We start from the raw sequence: 14,080 nt of genomic DNA, 5'->3' as shown, positions 1-14,080 counted from the left end.
CAATGCCCAGCCTCCCTTTCCTTTGGGTTTATAAAGATGTTCCAATTTAAGTCTAACCCTCTTCCTTCCCCAAATTAACTCATTCAAAAGTCTCTCAATAATTTTAAAAAATTTCCTGCTAATCCATATGGGTGTAACTGTGATCACATGTAGCAGCTGGGGTAGCAAGATCATTTTAACCAATGCTAGTCTATCTGACTGTGATAGAGGCAGTTTAACCCATATGTGTATTTTTTTGCGAATCTTTTGTATTAGTGGTATTAAATTATTTCCGATATATTCCTTCGAGTTGGCAGAAATTTTAATACCTAGATATTCTATAGTATCTCCTTTAGACAAAACTTGCAAGTTCCCCCTATTTTCAATAGAAAATTCCTCTACCGGAAGCAGGCAGGATTTATTCCAATTAACTTCTAGCACGGAAAATTTGCCAAATACCGCTATAGTGTCCATAATAATCGGGATAGATTCTTCTGTTTGTTCTACTGTAAACAGTATATCGTCTGCGTACAATAACATTTTGTCCTCTGACCCGTTACAACTGCACCCTCGGATGCCTGTGTCATTCCTGCACTTTATTGCTGGTGGTTCCAAGAATAGAACGAATAACATCGGAGAGACTGGGCATCCCTGTGTCGTCCCTCTTAAGATGTTAAACTCTTCCGTCAAGTCTTGACCCATTCTTATTTTGGCCTTTGGGTTCGAGTACAATAGCCGAATATATTTAACAAACTGTAAACCAAACCCGAATCCCTTCAATACCTCCCAGAGGAAGATCCACTCCACCCTGTCGAAGGCCTTAGCTGCGTCAATTGACAGGATGGAGCGGGTCCCCCCCCGGCCCAGCTGTATACCTGCAAAAAGCCTCCTGACGTTGCTAGCCATATATCTACCTGGGAGAAACCCAGACTGGTCTGGATGGATCATTCCCCCAATAACCACTTTCAATCTTATGGCAAGGGCTTTTGCGTATATTTTAATATCTGTGTTGATTAAAGATATCGAGCGGTATGATTCTATTTCTGTGTTTGCTTTATTTTTTTTGGGAATAAGTGTGATTATTGCCTCTTTCATTGAGGCCAATAGCCCTTCTTTTTCCAATGAATACTTCAGAACTTCCGCTAGGATCGGTATTAGCACCTTTCCACATCTCCGGTACAGCTCAAACGGGATTCCATCCGACCCAGGGGTTGTGTTTCCCACTATGGTCCCGAGGGCCTCATCCAATTCTTCCCTGGTAATTAATTCATCCAATTTTCCCTTTTGATCGCAGGTTAACTGCGGGAACTCAATCCCCTCAAGGTATTCTGTGATCTTATCTACCCCTTGTGTTGAGTTTGAAGAGTACAATTCAGAGAAAAAGTCTACAAACTCCCTCTGGATTATATTTTTGTCATTTGTCAAATGTCCCTTCCTAGTCCTGATTACATTTATGCCGGGATTGTGGTCTTGATTTTGTACCACTTGGTTAACATCTTACCTGGTTTCCCCCCTTCATAGTATTTCCTATATCCTGCAAAAAAGCTGGCGTGTTCTGCCTTCTCTATTAACTCATCTGACAATTTCTTATGGGCTGTATTCAGTTTCTCGAAATTCTCCACATTTGGTGTAACTCTAAAATTTTCCCTACATTCCTGGATGTTCTCTTTTAGCTTTCGTTCTTGTATACGTTTAGATTTCCTCACCCAATGAATCTTATTGTATAGAAATCCCCAGATGTGGGATTTTAATGCGTCCCACACAATCCTTATATCCATACTTCTTTTATTCTCTTCCCAAAATACCTCTATCTCCTCCATCAAAACTTGATCCATATCCAATATTCTCAACCAATGGGCGTTAATTCTAAAGGGTAGTGTATTCCCCCCAGTTACATGCTTACTTCTTACATCTAATACTATAAGATAATGATCCGATATAGTGTTAGGCTCATATGTCATTTTCGCTACATGTTCTATACAGGCCCATTACCTAAGGCGAGATCTATCCTGGACATACCTTTGTGTGACTTACTAAAGCATGAGTATGTCTAAGAATCCTACCTCATCGCAGATCTTTTTCAGGGGTGTCTCTCCTACTATTTTCCTAGAGCGGTCACATGATATTCTATCTATTTCCGGGTCCATTATACAATTATAATCTCCGCAGGATAACATTGGGCAACTCGGACAATTCTCCAAGAAGTCTGATAACCTCCGGGGAATAAGGTGGGGGAATGTATACAAAGGCCAGCACACATCTCAGACCTTCCAAGATGGCATCAATAAAAACATACCGCCCGCAGTCATCAATTTTAGATTTCAACACTTTCAGATCTATTCTATGATGTATCAAGACACTAACTCCCCTGGAGGTGTTGGTATGGCAGGAATGGAACTGTTTCCCTATCCAATTACGCTCTAATCTACTTACAGTTTCTTGTGTTAGATGTGTTTCTATTAAAACTACTATTGCTGGAAGATGTCTATTTATTTGTATGGCCGTTCTTTTAATGTATTCCCCCATCCCTCTAACATTCCAGGTCAATAGTTTAATACTCTCCATTCAAAACGAAGAGAGAAAAAGAAAGAAAGAAAAAAAATAAATAAATAAATAAAAGAAAGGGAAAAATAAAAAAGCACAAACAAAGCCCCCCCTCTTACCGGGTTCCCCTCGCCTTTAATTGGCCTGCAGACCATATCTTGTAGGTCTCTCCACTCCAACCTCACCCCGCCATATCCCCCCTCCCTCCGCCCCGCTGCCACCAAGCCTTCCTGCTACGCAATTACTAGATAGCTGATTATTCTTACAGTCTCATAGCCCTTCGCATCTAGCCACTCCATCGCTTGCTCTGAGGTTTCAAAAAAGAAAACCTTTTCCTGGTAAATAACTCTTAATTTGGAGGGGAAGAGCAGCGAGTATCTTAGGTTGGCTTTCTGTAATCTCTTTTTAACCTCAACAAAACTCTTCCTTTTACTTTGCGTGGCCTTTGAATAGTCCGAGAATAACATAATTTTTGAGTTTCCGTAAGACACATCCCCATTCTGCCTTTTTTAACACCACATCTCTATCTCTGGAAAGCAATAATTTCACGATGAGATGTCTTGGCCCCACTCCAGGTGTGGCGGTTTCCCCGGTACTCTATGTGCCCGCTCTACACAAAATAGGTTTTCTTTTCCTGCTGTCTCCAGGAGCCATTTCTCCATAAACTCGATGGGTTTTCCCCCCTCTGACCCTTCTGGCATACCCACCACTCGTATGTTAGCCCTCCGGGACCTATCTTCCATTTCATCTATCTTCTTTTGTAGGGAGCTTTTGCCTTCCTTAAGATGGTTGATCTCTTTCTTTAGACTGCTCACTCCTTTTGTTAATTCGCCTATCTTATTATCGTTCCCTTTAAGTTTTTCTCTTATTTCTTTTAGCTCCCCCCTCATCGATGTGATTTCTGTGTCAAACTTATTAGTCAACTCCAAAATCGAGGACTTACAATCTTTTATGGCTTGCAAAATTTCAAAGACCGAGTCTTTATTCAATGTTACATTGGTGTCTGACCCCTTATCTCTTTCCACCTCCTCTATTCCTGCTCCATTCAGCCCACTTTCTTCTTGAGCAATCTCTTCTCTATTCACTCTATTGAAAACTTTATAGTCTGTCCCTTGTTTCTTTTTTCTTTTGGTGACACCACCCCTTGAGATTTCCTTTTATCTGATTTATCTGTTTTAGGCGCCATTTCCCTTTCTTCCCTTTCCTCTTGTCTAGCAAGTTGCGTGTTATGTATTTAATTTCCTTCCCTCAGTGTAACCCAGAGGTAACCTGAGGGCTTATCCCCCGTAAGCAGCACCCCACTTATAACAATTTAGCATGCCATCATATTAGACAATCAAAACAGGTCAATCCCACTCTCTGTTAGTTGTCCCTAGTTATACATCAGAGGCTAAATCTTAGTCGTGCTACTGCCAACTCTTCCTTTCTCCTGCTATATAGTATTCTCACGAATCCGTTGAACAGAGATTCAGGCAAGAGGGGCTGAGAAGGCAGTTTCACTCTATTCCAACTTCCCGTCCTCCAGTTATAGTTATTTTAACACATTCAAAACAGTGCTTTATCCAATAATGCTCTTTTAAGTGTAAATCAACTCTATCGTTTAAAATAGAGCTTGCAGAACATACATAAATATACACATACATTGTAGATCCAAAGACAACTGACAGGTTGACTGCTTTCAATAGCTATTCTTTTGTTCTTCTCGGGATGCAACAATGTAATCTAGCCTTCTTTCAGGTATGCAGTCGATTATATTTTGGCCTTGGATATTAGCCAAGTAAAAGCGGGATTATAAGAGAGAGTCGGCCAACTGCGGATTAAATGTTTAAGGGAGACTATAGTGAGAGTTAGAATATAGGTAGATGTTATAGTCCAACAAGTGACAAGAATTCAAATAAGCGGAGCTGGGGGCGCAGTGTCACTCCACTAAGGCTTCCCGTCGACTATGTTTTAGTAGTTATTCTCTCTTATTTTCCAATAATCCGATCTTCTTTCATGTGTGCAGTCAGTTATATATACGTCTTTAGGTGTTAGTAAGCAAGCAGCAGCGGCTTAGGTAAAAGTTAGAATATTAGCAGTTATCAGGATTCTTATTGCTATCAGCAGCCGCAAGGAAGATACATATTCCTAGAATATTTATTCCTTACTTAAACTAGAGGTCCTCCTTAATACAAGAAAACACGCTTTTAAGCACCAACTGCAGCCCCTTCTCGCATAGTCCACCATAGGTGAGTGTTGGTAGAATATTACCAGTTAGAATATTAGCAATTATCAGTGTTCATATTGCTATCAGTAGTTGCAGTGAGGATACATATTCCTAGAATATTTATTCCTTACTTAAACTAGAAGTCCTCCTTAATACACGAAAACACACTTTTAAACACCGACTGCAGCCCCTTCTCGCATAGTCCACCATAGGTGAGTGTTAGTAGTCAAGTACAAGCAAGTTCCAGAGAGAGGGGTTAATAGCTATAGGTTTAAGCGTTTGGGAGAGGCCCAAGCAGAGCACAGTTAGAGCCCAGCAACAGGGTGGGCTATCTCACCACCTTCAGCCTACTGTCCGTATATTCACATCTCCGGCGTGCAGGAAAACACGATTTTAAACACCAGCTGTAGCCTCTTCTCGCATAGATCACCATAGGTAGGTGTTAGTAAGTGTTAGTAGGCAAGTATAAGCAAGTTCCATAGAGAGGGTTAATAGCTACAAGTTAAACATTTGGAAGAGGCACAAGCAGAACACAGCTACAGCCGAACAAAAGAATGGAATACCTCACCACCTTCAGCCTGCTGGCCATATATTCACATCTCAGGCGAATGCAGGCAATCGTTGCTTCCTGGTGGCAGCTCCGTTCCTCAGCGGCGTCCCTGTAGCTTTCCATCTACAGCCTATGAGCTTCTCTGGAGAGCCGGTGTTCAAAAGCCCACACCGAGGACACGCATACACGGCTATTAGACCTGGCCCCACACGCCACTGCACCTCAGCCAGGACCACCGACTCGGGGACCAACGGGGCCAGCGAGACCACTGCCGTTCTCTGCCGTTTTACCCCTTCTCAGACCATCCAGATGTTCTGTGCAGCAGCCTTCTCCTTATGCTGAAAACGCCGGGAGCAGGTGTCTTCTGCGCGAAGCAGCGCTCACCCGGACGACAGCTAGGGCAGCGTTCTCATGCCGGGGTTCGATTGCGTGTGGCAGCTGGTCTTGCGGGGCTGCCGCGAGAGGAGGAGGAGCAGTGAGTGGTACGCTCACATCATACCGCTTCCGGTCTCCATGTCAATGAAGTCCTTAAGGGCCTTTAATTCCGGTCCTGATAATGGGTATATAGTCCCAAATGGCATGGGTTCTCCAGGAAGCAAGTCTATCGGACAATCATAAGATCGGTGAGGTGGTAGTTTGTCCACTTCTTGTTTATTACAAACATCCTTCAAATCCTCATATACTGCTGGTAACTGAGGCTGTTCTTGGTCTTGAGTAGAAACTGGTATTTCAGGTTGATCTTTGACCTCTTTGTCTTTTGTGGGGAATATCAGCTCCTTGGTTCCCCAATCGATGGAAGGATTCTGTCACCAAGGTAGGCCTAAGATGACTGGGAAATGAGGAGAGGCAATTAATAAAAATGAAAGAGCTTCATGATGCTGAGGTTCTATGAGAATCTCCAGAGGTACAGTTTCCTGATCTACAGGTCCCAAACTCAGGGGAGACCCGTCTCATGTCTCCATCAAAATAGGTGAATGTCTTTTAGACGAACGTATTCCATGTTTCTGAGCGAAACCAAAGTCCATGAAATTTCCGCTTGCCTCAGAATCCACCATAGCTGATGTTGAGATCCACATGGAGTTAATCAGTAATTTAAGGGGAATAAAGTAATGTGAGTCCTTATTCTTCTTTTCAACTTGAGAGGTCACTGATGATATATAATGGACACTCTCTCCCGCTGATTGTTCCCCCCCTGAAGCAAAAGACTCCTCATTGGATGCATCAGGATCCACTACAGCTGCCACTGTTCTCTGAGGACGATTTGCAGAGCGGTTTGGGCAGTTTATAAGGAAATGTCCCGATTTCCCGCAATATAGGCACAGATTTTATTTAAACCTATGTTCCCTTCGCACGGCATTCTCCCTTTTCTGAATTGCATCAATTTGCATTGGTTCTGGTTGGGATTCACGAGACTGCTGATCAGATGACCTTTTAAAATCCAGTGGTGTTGTGGTAATGTGCTGACAAGTTGTGCGGTTTGCAAAGCCCCATTTCTCTTGTCGAAGTTCGGTCAGACGAGTATCAATCTAAATGCAGTGGTCAATAAATTCAGAGAAAACTGAGGGTGCTTTAGCTCGTGGTAATTCATCTTTAATAATGCTAGAAAGTCCACTCTTGAAAAGTGCTAATCTTGCAGAGTCATTCCAGCTAGTGTCCACAATCCAGCTTTGAAATTCCATGGCATAATCCGCAACAGAACGCCAGCCTTGCCGTAACGCTAATATGGTAGTCTCTGCTGTAACCATTCTGTTAGGGTCATCGAACATCCTTTTCATGGAATCCAAAAAGTCTTTGTGACTATTTAAGCAGATGTCATCGGTTTCGATTCATAGTATCATAGTATCATAGTATATCAGGCTGGAAAAAGACGCAAGTCCATCAAGTCCAACCTTTAAGAATTAAATAAATGTTTTATCCCCATAACCCGTGATATTTTTTCTCTCCAGAAAGGTATCCAGGCCTCTCTTGAACATGTACATAGAGTCCGCCATAACAACCTCCTGCGGCAGAGAGTTCCACAGTCTCACTGCTCGTACAGTAAAGAACCTTTGTCTATTTTGATGGTAAAATCGCCTCTCCTCTAGGCGTAGAGGATGCCCCCTTGTCCTGGTCACAGGCCTAGGTATAAAAAGATCTTTGGAGAGATCCTTGTATTGTCCGTTCAGGTATTTGTACATTGTAATGAGGTCTCCCCTCAGTCGTCTTTTTTCTAAACTGAATAATCCCAAATTTTGTAATCTGTCAGTGTATTCTAATCCCTCCATTCCCCTAATAATCCTGGTTGCTCTCCTCTGCACCCGTTCCAGCTCTACTATATCCTTTTTATACACTGGTGCCCAAAACTGTAGACAATATTCCATGTGTGGTCTGACCAGGGATTTGTATAAGGGCAAAACTATGTCTTTATCATGAGAATCTATTCCTCTCTTGATACATCCCATAACTTTATTTGATTTAGCAGCAGCCGCCTGGCTATGGTCACTAAAATTAAGTTTACCATCCACCATTACCCCCAAGTCCTTTTCAGCTCCAGTTTTACTAAGTAATTGACCGTTTAGAACATAATTATACTTTTTGTTTCCATGGCCCATGTGCATAACTTTACATTTATCTACATTAAACCTCATCAACCATTTCTCTGACCACTCCTCAAGCTTCCACAAATTCCTCTGTAATACTAAACTATCGACCTCAGTATTTAATACTTTACACAGCTTAGTATCATCTGCAAATATTGAAACTTGACTGTGTAAACCCACTACAAGGTCATTAATAAAAATATTAAAAAGAAGTGGCCCCAATACTGACCCCTGTGGCACTCCACTGGTAACATCAACCCAATCTGAGAATGTGCCATTAATGACCACCCTCTGTTTTCTATCACTAAGCCAATTACTTACCCAAATACACAGATTTTCTCCTATTCCCAGCAGTCTCATTTTATATACCAACCTTTTATGTGGCACGGTGTCAAATGCCTTTGAAAAGTCCAGATATACAAAATCCACAGCGTCCCCCAGATCCAGTCTTGAACTTACCTCCTCGAAGAAACCAATCAGGACCGATCTCTCATAAACCCATGCTGACGCTGGGTTATAAGGTTGTGCACAGTGAGATACTCCAGGATAGCATCTCTAACAAACCCCTCAAATAATTTCCCCACCACAGCAGTTAGACTCACGGGTCTGTAGTTTCCAGGTTCGCTATTTGATCCTTTTTTGTATATTGGTACCACATTTGCTATGCGCCAGTCCTGTGGAACATAACCAGTCCTCAGTGAATCTTCAAATATTAAAAATAACGGTCTGTCTATCACCGTACATAATTCATGCAGAACCCGGGGGTGTATGCCATCTGGCCCCGGTGATTTATCTATCTTAGTGGTTGCGAGGCGGCGCCGTACCTCTTCCTGGGTTAAACTGTTGACATTCCAAAAAGAATTTACATTATTCCTCATTGTGTCTTCCAACAGGGGATTTTTCTGGGTAAAGACAGTTGAGAAGGCGACATTCAGTAGATTGGCCCTTTCCTCATCTCCTTCCACCATGACCCCCATGTTATTTCTAAGGGGACCCACACAATCTGTTTTTAGTTTCTTATCATTTATATACTTGAAAAATAATTTGGGATTATTTTTGCTCTCCCTGGCAATATTTCTCTCAGTCTCTATTTTTGCGGGCTTTATCTGCTTTTTACATGATTTATTTTTCTTTCTATAATCCTGTAATGCCTCATCGCTGTCTTCACGTTTTAGCACCTTAAACGCCTTATCTTTCTCGCTTATTGCTTTCCTTATAAGACTAGTTAGCCACATAGGCTTTTTCTTGTTCCTTTTATGCTTTTTCCCATAAGGTATGTGTTTCTCACAGGACTTTTTCAGAATGTATGAGAAAAAGTCCCATTTTTGGGGGGGGCTTTTGTCTTTGAGAACATTATCCCAGTCTATGCCTTTAAGGTCTTCCCTTAGTTGCTGAAAATTTGCCCTCCTGAAGTTTAGAGTGCTGGTTGCCCCTTCACTAATGCTCTTAGTAAAGCGTAATACAAATTCATTGATATTATGATCACTATTCCCCAGGTTCCCCCCAACCTGTAGTTTTGATACCCTATCAGGTCTGTTGGTAAGAATAAAGTCCAGCAGTGCCCCCCCTCTTATTGGCTCCAGGACTAGTTGCGACAGGTAATTGTCTTTTGTTGTTGACAAGAACCTGCTACCTTTGAAGGACCTGCAGGTTTCTGCCCCCCAGTCAATATCTGGGTAATTGAAGTCTCCCATGATAAGTACTTCACCATGCTTTGAAGCCGCATCCATTTCACTTATCAGCATTTCCTCTGCAGCTTCCATTATATTTGGAGCCTTATAACAAACCCCTAGTAATATTTAATTATTCTTTTTACCTCCCCTTATCTCCACCCATAGGGACTCCACATTTGCATTTGCGTTACTGATGTCATCTCGCAAGACAGGCTTGAGGCAAGAATTCACATATAAACAAACCCCTCCCCCTTTTTTATTTATACGATCCTTTCTAAAAAGAGTCCAGTCATAGCTACTGTCATAGCTACTGTCCAGTCATAGCTACTGTCCAGCCATGTCTCGCTGATACCCACTATATCATAATTCCGCTCCAACATCAAGAGTTCCAGTTCCTCCATTTTGTTTGTGAGGCTTCTGGCATTTGTGTACATACACTTTATATGGTTTTCCCTGTCCGTATTCCTTTTGTTCTTATTCCCCAATCTCATTCCAGCCCCCCTTCCACCCCCATGGACTATGACTAGAGATGAGCGAGCACTAAAATGCTCGGGTACTCGTTATTCGAGACGAACTTTTCCCGATGCTCGAGTGCTCGTCTCGAATAACGAGCCCCATTGAAGTCAATGGGAGACTCGAGCATTTTTCAAAGGGACCAAGGCTCTGCACAGGGAAGCTTGGCCAAACACCTGGGAACCTCAGAAAAGGATGGAAACACCACGGAAATGGACAGGAAACAGCAGGGGCAGCATGCATGGATGCCTCTGAGGCTGCTTAATCGCACCATTATGCCAAAATTATGGGCAACAGCATGGCCATGACAGAGTGACCGAATGAGGCTAGATAGCATCTAAAACATCCAATAATTGACCCTGACACTATAGGGGACGGCATGCAGAGGCAGCGGCAGCAGTGGCAGGCTAGAGAGTCTCATGGCGACATACCCTAAATGGACTCAGGTTTCACCAAAGGAGGTGAAATGATTTCCTATGTGAACAAAAGGTTGACGGTATATTTAGTCGATAACACAGCATGGTGGCGACATAGTGACCAAGTTTCATAACATATCTGGTGAAACACCCGAAAAATGAGCCTGACACAGCTCTTTTGATAAGGGGACGACATGTGGAGGCAGCCATGGAGACGACTTCCATGATTAAGAGCGACAGTATGGGGCATTCATATTGCGCTGCTATGATTGCAACTTCAGGTCTCCAGCATGGCGGCGACAGATGGGCCGAGTTCCACTATGTATCTGGTGAAACACCTGAAAATTCTGCCCGACACAGCTCGTTTGATAAGGGGAAGATGTGCTGCATATCCTCTCGTGCTCCAGCGTCTGGGGTATAGAGAGTTGAAATGAGACATTGGTGGACGCTGTGGAGGATCGTGGAGGCAAAATGGACAGGAAACAGCAGGGGCAGCATGCATGGATGCCTCTGAGGCTGCCTAATCTTGGGATGGAGCTGGCGGTCCACTGCCAGGCGAGCTTTTGCCTGTCCAAGCCCCTGTCTCTCGGCTCCTCCCCACCCAAAATGGGCCTGGGGGCCAGAAGCGTTTACTTTGAAAAAGTTATAATTTTCAAATCAGGCCGGGTCGTTTGAATATTTCACCTAGGAATAATGGAATAGCATAGTGGATCTATTTTTAATTGTTTTTACGGAAATGGTTCCATGATTAAGAGCGACAGTATGGGGCATCCATATTGCGCTGCTATGATTGCAACTTCAGGTCTCCAGCATGGCGGCGACAGATGGGCCGAGTTACACTATGTATCTGGTGAAACACCTGAAAATTCTGCCTGACACAGCTCGTTTGATAAGGGGATGATGTGCTGCAAAACCTCTCGTGCTCCAGCGTCTGGGGTATAGAGAGTTGAAATGAGACATTGGTGGACGCTGTGTAGGATCGTGGAGGCAAAATGGACAGGAAACAGCAGGGGCAGCATGCATGGATGCCTCTGAGGCTGCCTAATCTTGGGATGGAGCTGGCGGTCCACTGCCAGGCGAGCTTTCGCCTGTCCAAGCCCCTGTCTCTCGGCTCCTCCCCACCCAAAATGGGCCTGGGGGCCAGAAGCGTTTACTTTGAAAAAATTATAATTTTCAAATCAGGCCGGGTCGTTTGAATATTTCACCTAGGAATAATGGAATAGCATAGTGGTTCTATTTTTAATTGTTTTTACGGAAATGGTTCCATGATTAAGAGCGACAGTATGGGGCATCCATATTGCGCTGCTATGATTGCAACTTCAGGTCTCCAGCATGGCGGCGACAGATGGGCCGAGTTACACTATGTATCTGGTGAAACACCTGAAAATTCTGCCTGACACAGCTCGTTTGATAAGGGGACGATGTATGGAGGCGGTGAACTAGTAGTAGATTAAAGGTTCTGCAGTTAAAACTATGTTAGTTGGATCTTGAGATGGAGCTGGCGCTCCGCTGCCAGGCGAGCTTTCGCCAATCCAAGCCCCTGTCTCTAGGTTACTCCCCAAACAGCACTTCTAAGAACCTTTTGTATAAGATCAAGTGTAGTAGCGTTCTTATAAGTTTGGGATATGGCGGGTGAGGGGAATGTAAACAGATGCGCAAGAAGCGCTGAAATAATATTGGTAAATAATAAAAGTTTGCCAGTATATTTTGTGGATTACACAGCAGGGTGGCGACAAAGTTAACAAGTTTGATGTGGAAGCCATGAAAACAACCCAAAATTCTGCCCGACACAGCTCGTTTGATAAGGGGACGATGTATGGAGGCAGCTATATGGACGACTTTTGGAGGCAGCTATGGCGATGACGTGTGGAGGTAGCAATGGAGACTACGTGTGGAGCCAGCTAAAAAGACGACATGTGGAGGCTGCTATGGAGACAATTTAATTTGGATAGTGCCTGTATGTGGCAGTCCAAAAAAGGTTTCAAACCAGAGGAGCAGGTAGGTGGTCCTCCAGAAAAATTAAATAAACTGAGTGCCTGTATGTGGCAGTCCAAAAAATTTTTCAAACCAGAGAAGCAGGTAGGTGGTCCTCCAGAAAAATTAAATAGATTGAGTGCCTGTATGTGGCACTCCAAAAAATTGCTTAAAACAGAGGACCGGGTAGGTGGCCCTCCATAAAAATTAAATACATAGGGGCAGATTTATCAAGCAGTCTGAAAGTCAGAATATTTCCAATTGCCCATGGCAACCTATCACAGCTCCCCTTTAAAATATTCATGAGCACTGGTGAAATGAAAGCTGAGCTGTGATTGGTTGCCATGGGCAACTGGAAATATTCTGACTTTCAGACTGCTTGATAAATCTGCCCCATAGAGTACTATAGCTAGAGCCAGTTGGCCCTGGCAAAAAATAGCCAGTTTCCTATGCTTTAGTGTACAAAGAGGAGAAGAAGGAGGACAATGAGGAGGAGGAGTGCATACATTATTCAGGTCGAGCTTCTTTCACCTGGTGGAGAATGAAAATCCGGAGAAATCCAGGCTTTATTCATCTTGATAAGCGTCAGCCTGTCAGCGCTGTCAGTCGACAGGCGTGTACGCTTATCGGTGATGATGCCACCAGCTGCAATGAAAACCCGCTCGGACAACACGCTAGCGGCAGGGCAGGCAAGAGCCTCCAAGGGGTACAGCGCCAGTTCCTGCCACATGTCCAGCTTTGAAACCCAGTAGTTGTAGGGAGCTGTGTGATCATTTAGGACGATGGTATGGTCAGCTACGTACTCCCTCACCATCTTTCTGTAAAGATCAGCCCTACTCTGCCGAGACTCGGGACAGGTGACAGTGTCTTGCTGGGGTGACATAAAACTGGCAAAGGCCTTGTAAAGCGTACCCCTGCCAGTGCTGGAAAAGCTGCCTGCTCGCCTACTCTCCCACGCTACTTGTCCCGCAGAAGTACGCCCTCTGCCGCTAGCGCTGTCAGAAGGGAAATACTGTTTCAGCTTGTGCACCAGGGCCTGCTGGTATTCATGCATTCTCACACTCCTTTCCTCTCCAGGGATGAGAGTGGAAAGATTTTGCTTGTACCGTGGGTCCAGGAGAGTGAACACCCAGTAATCGGTGCTGGAATAAATTCTTTGAACGCGAGGGTCACGGGATAGGCAGCCTAGCATGAAATCTGCCATATGTGCCAGAGTCCCAACGCGCAAGAATTCACTCCCCTCACTGGCCTGACTGCCCATTTCCTCCTCCTCCAACTCCTCTTCTTCTGCCCATACACGCTGAACAGTGAAGGACTGAACAATGGTCCCCTCTTCTGTCTCGCCAACATTCTCCTCCTCTTCCTCCTCATCCTCCTCCACCTCCTCCGATATGCGCTGAGAAACAGACCTAAGGGTGCTTTGGCTATCAACAAGGGAATCTTCTTCCCCCGTCTCTTGTGACGAGCGCAAAGCTTCCGACTTCATGCTGACCAGAGAGTTTTTCAACAGGCCAAGCAGCGGGATGGTGAGGCTGATGATGGCGGCATCGCCACTGACCATCTGTGTTGACTCCTCAAAGTTACTCAGCACCTGACAGATATCAGACATCCACGTCCACTCCTCATTGTAGACTTGAGGAAGCTGA

This window comes from Engystomops pustulosus, chromosome 10 (genome assembly GCF_040894005.1).
Source record: "Engystomops pustulosus chromosome 10, aEngPut4.maternal, whole genome shotgun sequence".
NCBI classification, from domain to species: Eukaryota; Metazoa; Chordata; class Amphibia; order Anura; family Leptodactylidae; genus Engystomops; species Engystomops pustulosus.
Note: the sequence above shows the minus strand (reverse complement) of the source record.